The 19,813-nt window shown below is 41.1% G+C and overlaps 1 long non-coding RNA gene across 1 annotated transcript in view; it reads left to right on the top strand.

The window, feature by feature from the left end:
- The window catches only part of LOC140906939 (uncharacterized), a 78,553-nt gene extending 76,787 nt beyond the window's left edge, over window positions 1-1,766 (top strand). The window contains exon 4 of the long non-coding RNA XR_012157298.1: window positions 1,205-1,766. This is a non-coding gene — a long non-coding RNA (uncharacterized lncRNA). The remainder of the gene's footprint in view (window positions 1-1,204) is intronic.
- Window positions 1,767-19,813: the final 18,047 nt, after the last annotated feature.

Here is a 19,813-nt window from a genome sequence, read left to right on the forward strand (position 1 = left end):
CATTGTGACCGCTCTGGACAGCACTCTCAACTTGGATGCACTGACCAGGTAGACAGGAAAAGCCCTGCGAACTTTTGAATTTAATTTCCTGTTTGGCCAGCATGGCGCGCTGATCATCACAGGTGACCATGCAGATCTCATCAGCAGAGGTGACCATGCAGTCCTGGAGTCACAAAAGAGCTCCAGCATGGACTGAACAGGAGGTATGGGATCTGATCGCTGTATGGGGAGATGAATCTGTGCTATCAGAACTCCGTTCCAAAAGGCGAAATGCCAAAATATTTGAAAAAATCTCCAAGGGCTTGAAGGACAGAGGCTATAACAGGGACCTGCAGCAGTGCTGCATGAAAGTTAAGGAGCTCAGGCAAGCCTACCAAAAAACCCAAGAGGCAAATGCCCACTCGGGCTCAGAGCCCCAGACATGCCACTTTTATGATGAGCTGCATGCAATTCTAGGGGTGCCCCTACAACTACCCCACACCTGTATGTGGACTCCTGCAAGGGAGTCTCACACAATAGGGCTCCCGGACCTTGAAGGTGGAGAAGGCACCTCTGGTGAGTGTACTTTCGTAAATATAATACACGGTTTATATGCAAGCGTGTTTAAGTATTAATTTGCCCCGAAGATTTGGGATGCATTTGTGGCCAGTACAGCTACTGGAAAAGTGTGTTAACGTGTCTGGGGATGGAGCGGAAAGCCTCCTTGAAGCTCTCCTAGAGGTACTCCCAAAGCCTTTGCAAAAGGTTTCTAGGGAGGGCAGCCTTATTGCATCCTCCATGGTAGGACACTTTACCACGGCAGGCCAGTAGCATGGAGTCTGGAATCATTGCATAAGAAAGCATGGCAGCGTGTAGTCCCGGTGTCTGCTGGCATTCAAGCAACATCCATTCTTTATCTCTCTGTATTATTCTCAGGAGAGTGATATCATTCATGGTCACCTGGTTGAAATAGGAGAATTTTATTAAGGGGCCATTTAGAGGTGGCCGTTCCTGCTGGGCTGTTTGCCTGTGGCTGAAAAGAAATCATCCCTGCTGTTAGCCACACGGTGGGGGGAGGGGTGAAGCCATCATCCCAGAGAATTGGGTGTGGGGGGGCAGGGGTTAGTTGGGTTTGTGCTGCACGTTAAAGCAAAAACATCAGTCCCTCCTTTTAAATGGCAATGTGTCTTTTTCAATTTTACTCTCCCTTTTTTTCCTCCCGCAGCTGCAAATGTTTCAACGCTGCCACTAGCATCTCCGGGCCAGAGGCTAGTGCAGATCAGAAGGTTGAAAAAAATGCATGTGCGATGAAATGTTCTCTGAGCTCATGCAGTCCACCCAAACTGAAAGAGCCCAGCAGAATGCGTGGAGGCAGAGTCCAGGAAAGCACAAAATGAACGTGAGGACAGATGGCTGGAGCAACAGGAGAGGTGGCAGCAGTGTGATGAGAGGAGGGAGGATGCAATGCTGAGGCTACTGGAGGATCAAACTGATATGCTCCGGCATATGGTTGAGGTGCAAGAAAAGCAGAGACCGCCACTGCAGCCCCTGTGTAATCAACTGCCCTCCCCAAGTTCCATAGCCTCCTCACCCAGCCACCCAAGAAGGTGGGGGGGAGGGAGAGGGCTCCAGGCACCCAACCACTCCACCCACAGGACTGCCCAAGCAACAGAAGGCTGGCATTCAATAAGTTTTGAAGTGCAATGTAGGCTTGTCCTTGCCTCCTCCCCCACCCCTTCCAGGCTACCTTGGCAGCTATCCTCCTATTTGTGTGACAAATTAATAAAGAATGCATTAATTTGAAACAACGATGACTTTATTGCCTCTGCAAGCGGTGATCCATGGGGGGAGGGGAGGGTGGTTGGCTTACAGGGAAGTAGAGTGAACCAAGGGGGCGGCTTTTCATCAAGGAGGATGAAACAGAACTGTCACTCTGTAGCCTGGTCAGCCATGAAACTGGTTTTCAAAGCTTCTCTGATGCGCAACATGCCCTGCAGTCCTCTTCTAACCGCCCTGGTGTCTGGCTGTGCATAATCAGTGGCCAGGCAATTTCCCTCAACTTCCCCCCCCACCATAAACGTCCCCCCCCTTACTCTCACAAATATTGTGGAGCACACAGAAAGCAGTAATAACAATGGGAATATTGGTTTTGCTGAGGTCTGACCGAGACAGTAAACTGCACCAGCATGCTTTTAAAGGTCCAAATGCACATTCTACCACCATTCTGCACTTGCTCAGCCTATAGTTGAGCAGCTCCTGACTACTGTCCAGGGTGCCTGTGTATGGCTTCATGAGCCATGGCATTAAGGGGTAGGTTGGGACCCCAAGGATAATGATAGGCATTTCAACATCCTCAATGATTATTTTCTGGTCTGGAAAATAAGTTCCTTGCTGCAGCTGTTCATACAGATCAGAATTCCTGAAGATGCAAGCGTAGTGTATCTTTCCCGGCCATCCCACGTTGATGTTGGTGAAACGTCCCTTGTGATCCACCAGTGCTTGCAACACCATTGAAAAGTACCCCTTTCGGTTTATGTCCCCGCTGCCTTGGTGATCCGGTGCCAAGATAGGGATATGCGTTCCATCTATCGTCCCACCACAGTTAGGGAATCCCATTGCAGCAAAGTCATCCACTATGACCTACACATTTCCCAGAGTCCCTACCCTTGATAGCTGCAGCTCAGTGATTGCATTAGTCTGGTCGGTCCTGCGCTTTTCTTGGCAGGGAGCTAAAATGCCACCCTTTGCCCCTGCTCTTGGGTGCTGAGGGTCCCGCTAGTAGCCCAGGAAGGTGGTATAGGAGGGAAGCAGGGGAGGGGTCTGGGTTTGCTCCTCACTCTGAGTCCCAGCCCCTTTCAATACCTGAGGGTTTCTTACCCTTGTCCCCCTTAGGTGGGGTTACCATCGGTCCTTAGAAGCTGTGGGGAAGGGAGTCTCCCTGTCCTGCTGGGGCAGGGTCTCCCTTACTTCAGTACTCAGGTCTTCCAAATCTCTCAACACACCTCCAAGCTCCAGTCCTCTCTCCTTCCTCCTCCTCCTCCTCCTCCTCCTCCCCTGTCTGCCTGAAGCAGAGGGTTTTATTAGGTTCCTAACAGGGCCTTGATTGACTGCAGGTGCTCCAATTAACCTGCAGCCACCTTCCCTAGTCTACAGGGGACCATGCCTTAATTAGCTTTGAGCTTATATATTTCCCCTCTAGCAATCTCCCACTGCTCCCTGGCCCTCCTGTATCACTCCTTGGTACTGTGGATGCACTCTGCTGACTTAATGCGCTTAGTGGGGGACACACACAATTGACTGTATAAAATAGCTTTTTAAAAAAATCGACTTCTATAAATTTGACCTAATTTTGTAGTTTAGACATACCTTCGGTGACTTTGCTTTATAGGGTCCTTCAGGTTTTTTCAGTCTTGTATATGAGATTCACATTGGATTCCAGGTTTAAATGAACTCCACAGAAAACATTTTTCCCTTGTTTAGGTCAAGACCATGTACAATTTCTAAATTTCCCCACTACTCTCTATACTGGTCTCTGTGTGTGTGTGTGTCTCTCTCTCTCTCTCTCTCTCTCTCTCTCTTGCTGTTTTATGTGCTAGGAGGGGTAGTGGCCTGCCAACCTCTTCTGATGTTTCTGACAGCAGGTGGTTGTTTGCCTCCTCTCCCCCTGTTCTTTGTGGGATGTTGATTGATCTCCTTCCTCTTCCTGACATCATTGGGGAGGAGAGTGGCTGACCCTGCTCTTCCTTCTTGAGGTGTTTGAATTGGGAGGAAGTCTGAGAAGGTCAACTTGTTCACTCACCACAATCACCCCACAGATATCATAAGAGGAGTGGGCTATCACTCCTCATCATACTAGTCCAATTGAGTAGTACTGGAAATCTCAGTGAAGAAATCACACAGAAATGTAGGGCTGGAAGGGACCTCAGAACTCATTTAGTCTGTCTCCCTTGTACTGAGACAGGACCAATAAACCTAGATCATCCATGACAGGTTTTTTTATAATCTGTTCTTAAAAACCTCCAATGACAAGAATTCTACAACCTTCCTTGGTAACCTGTTCCAGTGCTTAACTATTCTTTGCTATTAGAAAGTTTTTCCTCGTATCTAACTTGAATCTCCCTTGCTACAAACAAAGCTGATTACTTCTGGTCCTACTCTCAGTGGACATGGAGAACAATTGATCACCATCCTTTTCCTTTTTAATATTGGAGGATTTCATCCTGGGCCCTCCTCAGCCTTCTGTTCTCCAGATTAAACATCCTCAATTCTTTCAATCTTTCCTCATAAGTGATTTTTCCCTAAACCTATTTTTGTTGCTCTCCTGTAGACTCTCTTCAATTTGTTCCCTTTCAGTTAACTGAGGTTTCATTTGTTTTAACTTGTTTTTCTTAGCCAACTCAGCAGAAGTAAGTTCCTCAGAGGAATTTGAATACAATGAGATTTTATTTGAAAAAATTGTGAAATTCAGTTAAATCTGCCCCTTATATATTTACATGTTGATAGTGGAATTAATATCATGTGCACAACATTAATTTTAGAATTTCTGGAATTTTGAATGTCCCCATAACATTCTCTTAGGAAATTTCATACAAAAGAATTATGTTAAGTCTCTTTAAAAGAAAAGGATAAAGGGGAGGCAGGAGAGAGAAAGAAGAAAACATAAAAAGGAGTTTCACCCTCTCGGACTCCAGAAATTTTCTGGTCTGTGTAAATATCACAGAGTGGAACTCTATGGTCAGATACCACCAGACCACCCTATTCAGTTCGCCTTTTGATGTCTGCAGGAGGGAGGCTCTGTCCTGTATATATCTCGGGAAGTCCTCAGCAGAGGACTCATCTCCTGTGATCTTCAGCAGCTGTGCAAGTAACTATGAACCAGATTTAAATGTTTAAAGATGTAGACTAGGCAGCTAGTGGGACTTTCAAAAACATCTAAGCAGGTTAGGTGCCTACTTCCCTTTGTGCCATATTTTTAAAAGTGTCCACTAATCTTGAGTGCTTCCATTTTCATGTACCCAGTTGAGACAAGTAAGGCTTAATATTCAGAGGTGCTGATTGCTCACAGGTCCCACTGACTTCAGTTGTCTGAAAGGCGGGCTCTTGGCCAAAACTTTCAAAGGAGGCTGTTGGTTTTGGATGGCTCAACTTCTGAGTGCCCAGTTTTAGAGTCTTGTGGCTGATATTTTAAGGTGCTGAGTATCCACAACTCCAACGGACGTGAATGGGAATGGCAAGTACTTATCTCTGAAATTTAAGTCTAGGTTTTCTGAAGCTGAAGCACCTAAAATTAGCAGCCTATGTGAAAATTTGCACCTTTGTGTCTTCCTCATCCATGCACCTCCTAAGGCACTTCACAGCTTACAGTGTAGGCAGCAGCACTACCTAACTCTTTCACATCCTTTTATTCTTCCCTAGCTGCACGCTTCATGAGCTGTGAAAATGTGTTGCATATTCTTGGTACATGATTTTCAAAGGGTCATAACTTGGTCAAATCAAAACCAATTTTGTCTGGTACACACAGAGGTATTCCGCCATCACATTTCAATTTTCAATCTCAAGCCATTTGTCAGCTGTCATGATTCTTATCACAAGTCTCATAGTGATTTGGTGGTTTTCTTAAATCCCCAAAGCTTGGAGTCGCATGATTATTTGAGAATCTCAGCTTTCATTTTTTAATTTCTAACCTGTCAAGGTTATGGAGAAATGCTTGCAAATGCAAATCCTAAAGTCACACCAGAAGATTTATAGTAACATCCAACTTATTAAACAAAAATCTCCTGATTTTTTTTTAATCCAATCTGGTTTTTTTGGGGGGGGGGCCTGATTTATGATATTTTTATTTTATGTTAATGCTTTGATTTGTCAATAGGGTGTTTTGGCTGTGAAGCTGTGTAACATGCTAGTAGTATTTGCCTTGCCTGAAATACACCACCCAGTTAGCAGATGTTGATCCTGCTGGGAGAGGGTTTGGTAGGTTATGGCAACTCCCCAGGTAACTCATTAACTCTATTAAAGATAAGGAGAGGAAGTGGTTCTTTAGGGTGTGGGCTCTGCAGTTCCGCAGGAAGACTCTAAGAACAGCTAAACTTGGGCAGAAGACTATTTTTGTTTCTTATAATAAAGCCAAACCCTAGGGAGGGGATGTGTTTGGAGTTTAATAACTGTATGTGCTGTGTTTTTAAGAGCAGGTTGAGAAAGCTGCAATCTGTTTAAAAAATAGTTGAAATAATTTTTTATAATGGGGAAAACTATTTTCTTCTTATTCAATCTGTTGAACCATTTTTTGCCCATACTTCTGGAAAAAATCAACCTGGGCCAGACATAAAATCTACAAAAATAATAATAAATAATAATTAATCCACTTGAGTGATAAAAGTTTCAAAAAGTTATAAGCAAATGAAAACATGAGGTTAGACTGTAAACATTTTTATAAACCTTAACTAGGAGACGCCACTGACATTTGTGCTCTTTACACTTTTCTATAGTATGTTGGGGCTGGGATGAGGGGCCACTGATGCTATTGCTATTGACCCCATTCTTCTTATTTTTTGGGACAAGTGCAAAGAAATCATATTCATTCCAGACAGAATGAACTATGAAAGATTCTTAGGCCTCTGTTTATTTTTGGGCTGTATCAGTGAGGAGACTGGCAAAATACAATGATGATGCTAATTTCAATTTGAAGATTCTTCTTATTCTGTATTATGATTGTGCTAGATGTTGTTCAAACATAGGGCCAGCTTGTGACCTGCTGTACATGTCTATGCAGGGGCTGGCAACATATGTTGGGAGTAGGAGAGTGGGAGGGAGAGTAGCCTGTGTGGGACTGCTCCTTACCTTCTGGTACAGATGGGCAAGGAATGCGTGGAGATTTGTTTCCATCTTCCACAATGTGCCAACCAGCATAGCTGAGCTAGCACAGAGAAGGAAGCAATCTGTGCCAGTCATAGGTCTGGAACTGATTACATCTCTGCCCCATTCCAGAGCAAGGCTGGGAAACAAGGGATCTGAATTCTTGATTCAAAATCTGGTTCCTGGTCTTCTCTTGGGAGCTATGCACTCTGCCATACTTGGGACTGATGCCAAAGCCACAGTTGAGCTCGTGATTAGACACAGTCCCTGCCCCAAAAGCTTAGAGATGGAGAGGAAAAGTGATGGATGAAGGGTGGAGGAGAGGAATAGAACATGCAATCACCACTTAAACAGATATATAACCATCCCCAACTGGCCCCCTCCTGAACCACTGTTAGTTGGTTAGATTGTGTAGTCTTCCTGGTAGAGTTTGGTTGTTTGGGAGGATTTAGAACAAGTGACCTGCCTTGTTTCCTAGTTTATAGAGGGTATTCCATGCAGGAGGGGCAGTGTGGAAGAAAGCATGAAGACAGTTATTGGAGGAGAAGACAAACAGGATGTTGTGGGTCGGAGGGAACAAGGCTTGCAGAAGTGGTGAAGCAGAGGGAACTGTGGGAACACAAAAGCAAAATTATCCTGTCTCAATTCCTACATTGTTTTCCTTCCTAACTACATAGGGCAGTGGGCCAATGTCTGCTATGGGTTGCACATGGATATAACTGAGGGAAGAATTTGGTCCAATGATTTTGTGTATGAAGATTTATTACAAATGTACACTATATAGTTTTGTTTTGGAAACTGAAATTTCACAGAGAGGCTGCACTTAGCTGATTTCTGTGAATACTTGCCTGCAACTGTTATGATGGCTCCTCCCAATCACATGGGGTAGACTTGGCCAATCGGGGATCAAGAATAATTACTGTGTGATTTGTACTCAGTCTCTAATGATTTACATCTGTCTAGTAGAGCAAAATGTTCCAGTAAAAGGTTTACAAGCTCAGATAAGTATAAATAACAAGCTAGCTTGATATTTGTGTGTGGGTTTTCCTTAATTTAGACTGTAGCAATGAACATTTTGTATATCTCTAGAACAGACAGTGTAGCCCTGAATTTTTGTTCTATATACATATACATAATAGAACTATAGAAATTAGACATGGAAAATTACTTTGTCCAGTCCATCTTCCTGCAAATGTAGGATTGTTCTTTGCATTATCCAGACTCCCTCTTATCTTTGGCTTGCTACAGGTTCCTGAGTTGTGCAAGAACTTCAATTCTATTCCAAGTGCCTGATTCTCAGCTGTTTTGTACTTTGATTAGGCATTCTCACCTGTGCCAAATTCTGATTTAGCAGCGTTTTACAACTGCTTTGCACCAATGTAAACGATGGCCCCAATGTGCAAGGTGGTAGAAATTCTGGCTTTGACTCTAGGTGCTCTGTGAATTACGTGTTGTTTTTAAGGCAATGGGGGTATGACTGAGTCAGTAATTAAAAAAATAAGCCTTTTGATTCAGATATAAAGCTGTATACAGGTACAACATTAGCCAACTAACCCTTCAGCAAAAAGGTAAACAAACACCCCCTCACTCCCAAAGCCCCAGTGAAAAGCTAAGTTTTGCTGCATGCCTTGAAGGTCAATAAGACTGGCCAGTGTTGGCTTAATGGAGGGAGCAAGTTCCAAAGTCAAGGAGACCCTATTGAGAGAGCCCTGCCAGCAGCTTCCTTTTTCTTGAACTGATGATACTCCAGCTTGAGTTCTTTCTCTGACCTCAGCTGCAGTAGTATATTACAAGTATAGAGCAAAGCATATTGGGGATGGTTCTATATAAAACATAGCTTTCACATCAACTCACTTTGGGAGATCTGGCAAGAGGCAGTCCTGAGGTGATATAGCAGGATATGTGCCAGTTTTTGCCTATGGGTTACTGTGGTATTTATATGAATTTATGGTTACTGCACTATTTACATGCACTTGTTAGTGTGATGGCCTAGGGTAATTTTGTGACAAGAGGAGTCTTCTTAAAATGCGTGTATGTTTGTTTATGCTTCATTTATATCTATTAAAGAAAATCAGTGGCAGATTTAGAACTATATCTTCCAAATTTGCTTTTGTTCTATAACCGGTTTCCACAGACCCTCATTTGAGCAATGAACATTTCTCTTTATTAGGTTTTCTTAGGAAACTTTATTTTCTTACAATTTCCCCTTTGCAGATTAATATATTCCTGTTAGAATAATATATTCTTGTTAACTCTATACTGGTTAATTATTGTGTCTTGGTTCTGTGCCTCTGAACTGAACAGTGACCTATATTTCTGCTATCAAAAAGTGTTCTGTAAGAATAATTTTCAAACTGATTTTCTTGGGCCTTCCTCTTTTAGACTACAGATAAAAATGCAATTTATTGGGATGGGGGGAGAGGCTCAAATGTGTATCAATTAAATTTAGTTTTGCATTTCTTGCATTATGAAAGACAATGAGGAAATAATAATCAGTGTCTTATGTGGTACTCGAGTTAACATTTGCACCAGTCAGATTTTCAATTAGCACTGCCTTAGAAACCGTTCTCCAGCTTTTGTCAATGTGGTGTAGAAGAAGAAGAGCAAATAGATTGGAAATGCCCTGTGTCTCAAGCTCCTGGGAAAATGTAACAGGTGTTACAGCTCAGCTGGGTATGAGCTTTATGAAAAAAGCCCACTCAGACTTTACCCATAGAATTCCCCTTTCTTACTAGAGCTTCAAGTAGGAAGAAACTAATGACTTCATTACCATCTCAATTCTGGGAAATGCTTGGTCCAGACCTGAATCATTAAAGGAAAGGTATAGCACTCTGTGTGACCTTACAAGATCAAAATGTTATTTAGAGCAATTCCATTAGTCAAGGCTATAAACCTGAAAGAACACACCCCTTTTGCGCCAGTTCTTAGGTCATAAAATGGGGATGGGGAGGAGAGAGAGAAGAAAAAACATATTCTGAACTCATTGTGCTGCACGATTTCCTCTGCTTTCTTTGAAAACCCTCCACTTCCAGCACTTCTTCCCTTCACTCTGTGTTGTGACATATTTAGTGGCTCTCGTTGTTTTCACTCTTCCAGGGAACTATAATTGGGGGGATGATGCTGGAGCCAAGAATGATGTCAAATTTTCAAGCGGTACAAGATAAAATAAATCTCTTCACTATTGTAGTAATTAGCAGCAACTCTTTTTATTATTAGATAATTACATCTGTTAATAATCAAAAATGGGGAAAAACTTAACCTATGAGAGACTGGCTCCTGGTTCGTTTATCGTTCCATCTATTGCTGCTTTTGTAACTGTAAGCAAAGAGACCTTCATTAGTGAAAATGTGTTTTCAGCAGCTGTCTCTCAAATCAATACAGGTATGTCTTTAAATGGCATTAACAGAGGAGTCCCTCCACTGAATCATTCTATTGTACTTAAAAAATATAGTCTTTAGACTTTTTTATGGGCATATTCAAGAATACATGTAAAATGTATTTCTTAAACTATAGTTAAAGCACATCTGTTACAGTAAAATATAACAATCATACAGTCAAATGAAATAATATTTAAAAAAACGGCAAAATTATGCCTCCTGTCAGGTATGGATATGTTAAGGAGGGGAAGGAAGTACAATACAGTGGTTCCTTTGGAAGCATTATGGCCTAAAGGGGCAATGCACCCACCCGATTGACTACTGCTCCTGCCTGGGTGGAGGTTGTATAAAGATGCATACACACACGTTTTGTGAGCAACTTTGCCTGATTTGTGGGCATTGGGACAATTATGTACCTGATTCAGGTGTAGGAAATTAATGCATGCACCTTTTTTGTGCAATTTTTTGAAAATTTGGATCTGTGACTTTTAAAAGGCACAATGACTCCCACAGGTGCTGGGGACAGCATGGTGGGAAGCAGAATTTTGTCATCCCCCTGGAAAAGGTGTGCTCTTGACAGTACGAGGTAGCTCAGCTATGCTGTGCGTGACATGGCTCTTCTCCCAGACACATCTCCTCTGGGGCTGTTAGAGAGACAGGCAGTGCAACAGCCCTGAAGCCCATTTATGGCTGCCTCCTGCATTTTTGTGCAGAAGGGAGAGGCTCTTTGCGCAATGTGTTTTTTTGCAAGTGCCACTATTACAACGTCATAGCCATACTGTACTGTAGCTTTAAAACAAAACAAATGGTACTTTTCTGTCGCTACACTAGTGTTATTCTTTTTGCTATAGCTTAATACAAATATTGCTAAATAAAACATGGATTTATTTATCTTTCATAGTGTTAGTAAAGAGACTCTCTTGTGTGTCCCCTCCCCAGTTACAATCCTATGGAGAATTCCCTGTTTCCTTCAAAATCATATGGACCTCCTCCTTTCCCATTTGCAGTTGCGTAACTTTCATTGTCATCCAAAGTAACAACTCTGCCTTCATGGAGAATGTGCTGTTCTTTGATACATAGGGTAAGAGCTGTACCTGTAAGGGCTGGAGCAAGCTGAGCCTCCTTCTCTCTGTTGAAGATCTTTGTGATCCTTCTCAGGCTCCAGTCCTAACCTGTCTTCCTTCCAAGCAGGGCTGAATTAGGCCATGTGGGGCCCTAGATGCACCATAGTTGGGAAGCAGCAGTTTAGGACCCTTTCTCAGGAGCAACATGGGGCAGCATCATCATTAGGGCCCCACCCAATACTTAACTTAGCAGCTATGGTGTATCTGAATAGGTGGGTCAAGTATGCTAGCATATCTGGTCCTCTGCTGAAGACCCGATTGCAGCAAACCTTGGAGTAAACACATACATAGATGCATGGACAGTTCCCACCTTTCAGTGCTGTGGTTTCAGGCTGTCTGTGGACCCAGGCTGACATCTCTGCTTTGGTTACATTTAGGTCACATTTTCTAGGTTTTCTTTGCAACCATGATGGCAGACACTCTCTTTAATGAAAGCTGAGATTCTGATGTAATTGCCTGACTCCATGAGCTGGAGCCCTAAACATGGTGCTTATGCCTTAACAGGCTCTGTTTATAGGTTCTTGTCTCTAAACACATTGTATTTATGGAATCGCTTGTGTTACTAATAGGGCTGTCAAACGATTAAAAAAGTAATCATTATTAATTGTGCAATTAAAAAAATTAATAGCTATTAATCGCGCTGTTAAACAATAATAGAGTATCATTTATTTAAATATTTGTGGATGTTTTCTACATTTTCAAATACATTGATTTCAATTACAATACAGAATACAAAGTGTACAGTGCTCACTTTATATTATTATTTTTATTACAAATATTTACACCGTAAAAAACAAAAGAAATAGTATTTTTCAATTCACCTAAGAAAAGTACTGTAGTGCAATCTTTGTCATGAAAGTTGAATTTACAAATGTAGAATTATGTACAAAAATAACTGCACTCGAAAATAAAACAATGTAAAACTTTAGAGCCTACAAGTCCACTCAGTCCTATTTCTTGTTCAGCCAGTCGCTCAGACAAACAAGTTTGTTTACATTTGCAGGAGATAATGCTGCCTACTTCTTGTTTACAATGTCACCTGAAAGTGAGAGCAGGCATTCTCATGGCACTCTTGTAGCCGGCACTGCAAGGCATTTGTGCCAGATATGCTAAACATTTGTATGTCCCTTCATGCTTCGGCCATCAATCCAGAGGACATGCGTCCATGCTGATGACCCTCATTAAAAAAAATGTGTTAATTAAATTTGTGTGTAAATTCCTTGGGGGAGAATTGTATATCTTCTGCTCTGTTTTACCTGCATTCTGCCATATATTTCATGTTATAGCAGTCTCAGATGATGTTGTTCATTTTAAGAACACTTTCAGAGCAGATTTGACAAAACACAAAGAAGGTGCCAATGTGAGATTTCTAAAAATAGCTACAGCACTCGACCCAAGGTTTAAGAATCTGAAGTGCCTTCCAAAATCTGAGAGGGATGAGGTGTGAAGCATGCTTTCAGAAATCTTAAAAGAACAACACTCTGATGCGGAAACTACAAAGCCTGAACCACCAAAATAGAAAATCAACCTTCTGCTGGTGGCATCTGACTCAGATGATGACAATGAACATGCGTTAGTCCGTACTGCTTTGGATTGTTATCACGAACAACCCGTCATCAGCATGGATGCATGTCCTCTGGAATGGTGATTGAAGCATGAAGGGACATATGAATCTTTAGCGCATCTGACATGTAAATATCTTGCAACACTGGCTACAACAGTGCAATGGGAACACCTGTTCTCACTTTCCAGTGACACTGTAAACAAGAATCGGGCAGCATTATCTCCTGCACATGTAAACAAACTTGTTTGTCTGAGCAATTGGCTGAACAAGAAGTAGGACTGAGTGGACTTGTAGGTGCTAAAGTTTTGTTTTTAAGTGCAGTTATGTAACAAAAAAATCTACATTGTAAGTTGCACTTTCATGATAAAGAGATTGCACTACAGAACTTGTAGGAGGTGAATTGCAAAATGCTGTTTCTTTTATCATTTTTACAGTGTAAATGTTGGTAATAAAAAAATAGTGAGTAGTGTACATTTTGTATTTGGTGCTGTAATTGAAATCAGTATTTTTGAAAATGTAGAAAAACATTCAAAATATTTAATAAATTTAAATCGGTATTCTATTGTTTAACAGTGTGATTAAAACCGATTAATCACAATAAAGTTTTCTAATTGTGATTTAGTTTTTTTGAGTTAATCGCATGAGTTAACTGCGATTAATCAACAGCCCTAGTTACTAATATGCCAACCACATGTTGTTGTATGATCTTCAATGAACTGTGAGGAAAGGAGTCTGGAAAATCTTCTGTCTGCCTGAAACCTTCTGGCATGTCAACTTTCAAGCTGAGAGCTTTCTGTTGTAACATGTATACTCCCACCAGCTCTACTGTCAATCAATGAGGCTAAGAGGTCTTGTCATTTTTAAAAAATGTTTCTGTGCTCTTGCTGGTTACTTTTGTCTATTTATGAATAACATGAATTCTGAGGTTTCTGTGTGCCCTAGTTTATAAATGAGAGGGTTCAAAAAAAGAGTTAAGACTCTCAGTTTGAAAATCTGGGGAAAGTGATTTTTGTTTGTTTATTAAAAAGGAAGTAGCTTAACAAGTACATAACATTTCCACCCAAATGTACCCTTCAGAAAATTCAAATATGTGAAGATTTACCATTTCCAGTACTTGTCTTGATTATTGTTTGGAAAAAAACGTTCTAGAAAATTGCAAAGCTTCCATTAAGGGGAAAATGCTGGTGCACCCTTAATTATGGAGCCACTCTTGGCACCTCCATGTGACATTGTGCATATATATATATAGTAGCTTTCATACAGGCATTTCTGGGACTTTCCAAACAGGAATCAGTTAACCCTCTCAGTGCTACTATATGGTACGTGTTGGGACAATTTTACAGATAGTTAATTGGTGCACAAAGAAATTAAAACCCAATACTCTGATTTTTCTGAAATAGTGAACACACAATGCCCATAACTTCTGTCACATTGCCTATGGAAATATATTTTGAAATGTAGTGGCTTGAAATTATACACTATATTAAAGAGGCCAGTTTTCAAGGTTGAAATCCTGTTCCATTGACTTCAGTGAAGATTTGGCTATTGATTTCAATGGAGATAGGGTTTCACCCTAAATGCTTATCCACTATGTAACATTCAATAAAGCATGTAATACACATTGTACAGTACTAGGTTTTTAGCTACTATGAACATGGTATCAAGGACATAAATAGAAGAGAAAAACAGAATGGAAACAGCAGTAGTTGTACTGAATAGGATTTGGCTGATTCATTTCACTATTTTAAAAAATAATATCCATGCGGTAATGGCTTGTTGTTTTCATTGATGTACTAGAGGGGGCACTTGGGGAAAGCCTTGTCAAAACTTTACCTCCAAATTGAATAACACATTGAAATGATTTCCCTGCCTCCAACTATGTTCATCTCCTCTCTTTAAACTGCTTAATCATCCCTGCCAGAGATGACTCACCTGGGGCTCATAAAATATTTCTAAAGAGCAAACTTTTCTTCCGATGGAGTGCAACAGATTGTTTGAAAATTAACTGCCATTTGGTGCAATTTCCCTAGGGAGAAAAGCCATAAATAGGCCTAAGATTTTTACCTCTCACTCCTCCAAGCACTTTGAATGGCACAGGTTTGAACACTGCTTCACAATCAATGATCGCTGTATTGTCTCTGTTCAAGGCTAAAGTAACCAACAGAGCAGTTGAAATGTTTGCTTCTTCAAAGGTGCTGCTTCTCTCCTTGGTTTGAGTATGAGAGAGTGGCAATACAAATGAATACATTGATCACTCTCTCAGCCCTTCTCCTCTCTGCAGCTCATACATCCCTAATACATAAGAGTTAGTGCTAGGCCAATGGCACATTTTTCTTCTTGTTGTTCTGGGAGTCCCTTTTTAAAATACGGGCAGCATGACAGTAGGTATTTTGCTGCTCCATGATCTTCCTTTGGCTTCCTGGTATGTGTGCATGAAAGCCTAGAGCGGTCACTGCTTTAGGGGTATTTTTATTTTTATTTTAGGTATTTTTTCATATTCTCTGTGTGAGCTATTACCAGCAGGATAGTGAGTTTGTGTGTGTGGTTTTTGGGAGGGGGGTGAGGGGGTGAGAGAACCTGGATTTGTGCAGGAAATGGCCCAACTTTATTATCATGCACATTGTGTAAAGAGTTGTCACTTTGGATGGGCTATCACCAGCAGGAGAGTGAATTTGTGTGGGGGGGTGGAGGGTGAGAAAACCTGGATTTGTGCTGGAAATGGCCCACCTGATGATCACTTTAGATAAGCTATTACCAGCAGGACAGTGGGGTGGGAGGAGGTATTTTTTCATATTCTCTGTGTATATATAAAGTCTGCTGCAGTTTCCACGGCATGCATCTGATGAAGTGAGCTGTAGCTCACAAAAGCTCATGCTCAAATAAATTGGTTAGTCTCTAAGGTGCCACAAGTACTCCTTTTCTTTTTGCGAATACAGACTAACACGGCTGTTACTCTGAAACTTGCTTTAGGGGTGGTTGGTTGATGTGCAGGTTTTGTTGAGGAAATTCTCAATACTTTAAACATATTATACATGGAAGTTTAAAGCCAATACTTTTTTCTGTGCCTCTCCGGGTGGAGTATTCCTGTTTGGCATGAAGTTCTACAATGTAAAAAGAAAAAACAAACAATAGTGTTTGTTTTTAATTAAGAAATGCAAATCGAAAAAACAGGTGGAGCTGGTCTGAAACACAGACATTTTTTCCAAACGTAAGAAGAAATATTTCTTTAGAGGAGGTTGGTGTTTGAATTTACCATTTTCCCTTCATCTGGTGGTGCTGGCTGTTTGCATTTCCTGACACCAGAAGTTCATTCTATTTAATAACCAACTTCCTATTGCATTAGCAAATTTCCATCTGGTTGGAAAGGTACGTGGTTGCATTACTACTTGTCTTCACAGCTATGATGCAAACTGTAATTTGCTTATAGCCTCATAAATATGGCTAATGCAATGATATACATATATCACTGCAGCAAGGTTTTGCTTTGTGCAGCATACATCTACATTTGTGAATGTAGTGTGGATAGAGAGAGGAGGGAAACATAGGAAACAGCAACTGTCCTGTAAAACCTATGTTCTCCCCAGATTTTACCAATGGTTCATATGGAAAATCTAGAGGAAACCGCAACTAGAGTTCCTTTTGTAAATGATAGGACAGATACTGAATGTGTGTGTGTGTGTGTGTGTGTGTGTGTGTGTGAGAGAGAGAGAGATCATTCCTAAAACTCAGAACTTGGCAAAGAGTGAGATTTCTGGAGAGGATGCCCTTCTCTGGAAGGCTAGAACACGCATTGGGTGGGATGATGAATGTCTCCCTAAAATATTTCTACTTAACAAATTATAAACTGGAAAACTTCTGGGCCTAGAATTAAAGTTAATTGCATTTTCCTACTTACCAGGTTTGTTGACTGCTCCGAAGAGATGGCTACTTTATGCGGTGATATCTGCTTGTGCATTTTTATCATATCTACTGCCCAGCTAATGAAACTGACCATAACAATCTGATTTGAGGGCTACCAAATGGCTAGTGTTTGAGATAATGGGTGAAATATGAAACAAATGGGGCCAGGTTTTTACTCCTATTAAATTTTCATCTAGAGGCCTCAGCAAGATCAATCAACCTTAGGTACTTTATCTCCATTTCCATAGTATCTGATCTCCTTGCAATCTTTTAGTGCATTTATTCTCACATCCTTGTGAGGTAGGGAAGCGCTATTATCCTCATTTTACAAATAGCCTCTCTGTGCCTCAGTGCCCTAAGAAAGATGCTTACAGTCACACATGAAGTCTGTGACAGACAGGGAATGAAGCCCGGTCTCTCAAATCTCAGACTAGCTCCCTAATCACTGCACCATCCTTCCTCAGAATCCTGTTATGCGGAGTGTGTAATGAGAAACAGTCCCAAAGAGCTTACAGCCCACAAATACAAGGAGTAGAAGGGGAAACAGAGGCAAAGTGACTTGCCCAAGGACAAACAGGGCAGCAGCAGAGTCAAGAATAGAATCCTAGGTTTCGTGACATCCAGTACAGCATCCTGTCCCCTGGACCATGCTGCCTTTTCTCTGAAGGATTTTATGGTAAATACACCATAATGAAAGATATTATATTGCTTATGCACATACTGTGCTTCCCTCTTCAAAGTAAAGAAACGGATATTTTCCTTTTGGACCCACATTATGTATGTGGCAAATCAGACCAGGTTATATAATACCACATGACATGAGCCTGAGCCCTCAATCATACAAACACAATTTGTGGCTTCTCTATGTACATTTTTAGGTGCATAAATACTTTTTAAAAACCTGGCCCTACGTCAGGCACTTTTGAAAGTTTTATGCTAGGTGTGTAAAGTTAGGACCCTAAATCCACACTCAAAGGCAGTGAGTACATGCCTTTGTACATGCCACTAACTCCAGTGGGAGCTGGGGTTGCTCAGCATCTCTGAAAATCAGTAGATTTTTATTTAGATACATAGATATGTATTTAGGAGCCTAATTTTAGACACCCATATTTGAAACTTTTGGCTACAATTTGCCTGTTTTTAAGCTAGTTTTCACAAAAGTGCTTATCTCTGCACGCTAATGAGATACTGTACAAGATATTGAGTTACAACTATTAATGATACAAATGACTATATGGGTGAGTGAGTGATGCCAGATAAAGCCTATTTAGATGGCCTTAGTCCCATGTGTTGGAAGCAGCAAGACACACTGCAATAAATTGGTATCAGAAACTGGATATATTCTTTAACTCACTGTTAACAAGCAGACATATCAAGGAAGTAACCATGTAGCATAAAGGCAAGCATCTCCTCATGAAAGGAGAAAGGCCTGTTCTCTAATGAGTGGAACTATACCCAAAGTGTTTCTCTCTGTCTCTCCCAGAGAAGGACATTTCTCCTGATGGATATGACTTTCCTTATAGTGTTGATAGGAAAATAGAGCACTTTGAGTTGTGTGAGAGATTAGACAAGCTTGAGTCATGCTGTAATTCCAACTTTTTGCAATATTCTGTATGTTTGGTGCCTGTCTATGATGTCGTGTTCATCAAAGCATGTTTGTGCTTAACTATCTCTTATTTCATGGTGTTTCTGTAAAGCTACCATAATGACGTCTTTAGATTAAGATAAACCAAACTGGGCATTTGTTAGGTTTGTAAGCAGCTGGCTAATGCATCAGGGGAAAACTGATCTCAGGCCTTAAAGGAAACAGAGGATGGAGTAGGCGACTCCCAAAGTAACAACATCAATGGCATTGAGGAGACTGGGTCTTCATCTAAAGCAAGTACCGTGGGGAGCTGGTGGGAAGCTGGCGGTCACAAAGAGGGCTGTATGTGACAGAGACACTCCTTTATTGCATGAGCTACTGTAGAGGCTTGTGTTTTTGGGACTGATGGTCCTTGCAGTTTGGCTTGCGATCACGTTTTCTCAATGGACATAGCCATGGATCCATTACACTATGTCCAGTGAAGTAACACTGAGCTGTATTTGGTTCAGAAGTTAAATCATTTCCCTTTTGTCAAAAAGTAGACACAGGCACCAAGTAAAATAAAAGGCTTTATTAGTAACCAAATGGACAGCTAACCGGCAGCACCTCACCCTACAGCTGGCAGAAACAATATTATACAGTTAGGGTCAGAACTAGAGAACAATGACAAGAAGTGAGTTCTTAAGAAGAAGGGGTTAACAATAGCTCATGGTTTAACCCTGTATTAACCAAATAAAATCTTCTCTAGTGAAAGCATGAGTAGACTTATAAATGCATTATTCAGTCAAAAGTTACAAATGGAAAATGTCTATTAAGTCATGCAGTCCATCTCTTTGGAAAACTTACTCTCTTGAAGGTCTTCATAGGAAATTGAATCAACCCTAGAGAAGGTAAGCTCTCATACTCTGGGTGAGACTCATTCCCTAAGACCAACAAGCCAGCTACAGTAAGACTTTGGGTTCTCAAATCCTTTGAACTCTAAAATCCAGCTGTGTCTAAGTTGGATCTTGACAGCTGCAAGTAAAGCACATGACCGTTCCCACCTATTATGATTGGATTCCCCCCCCCCCTTTGGTGATAGTTTCACAAAGCTTGAGTGAGACCAAGAGAGATCATTTTACAATCCTGTCATATCCAGAATTCTTTGAGAATCCCATAGGCAATGAGCAAATGATAAAAGCACCAGTAATGTGGAAATTTTGACACTATCTGGTATTCTGTATTTGTATAATCTTAAAGTGTGCATAATCTGAGACATAATATGATATACATACTTTGAGGGTAATATCATTTATCATGCACATGAGAATCAAAGGTTAAATGCAATTTTCAGTGAAGCAAAGACCTTGATACTGGAGTATAATGTGTTCAGTAGAGATTGTTGGAAAGGATTATTTCCCAGCAAAAAAGGGCTCAGATCATGTAATTCCCT

Source organism: Lepidochelys kempii, chromosome 2 (assembly GCF_965140265.1).
Source record: "Lepidochelys kempii isolate rLepKem1 chromosome 2, rLepKem1.hap2, whole genome shotgun sequence".
Taxonomy (NCBI): Eukaryota; Metazoa; Chordata; order Testudines; family Cheloniidae; genus Lepidochelys; species Lepidochelys kempii.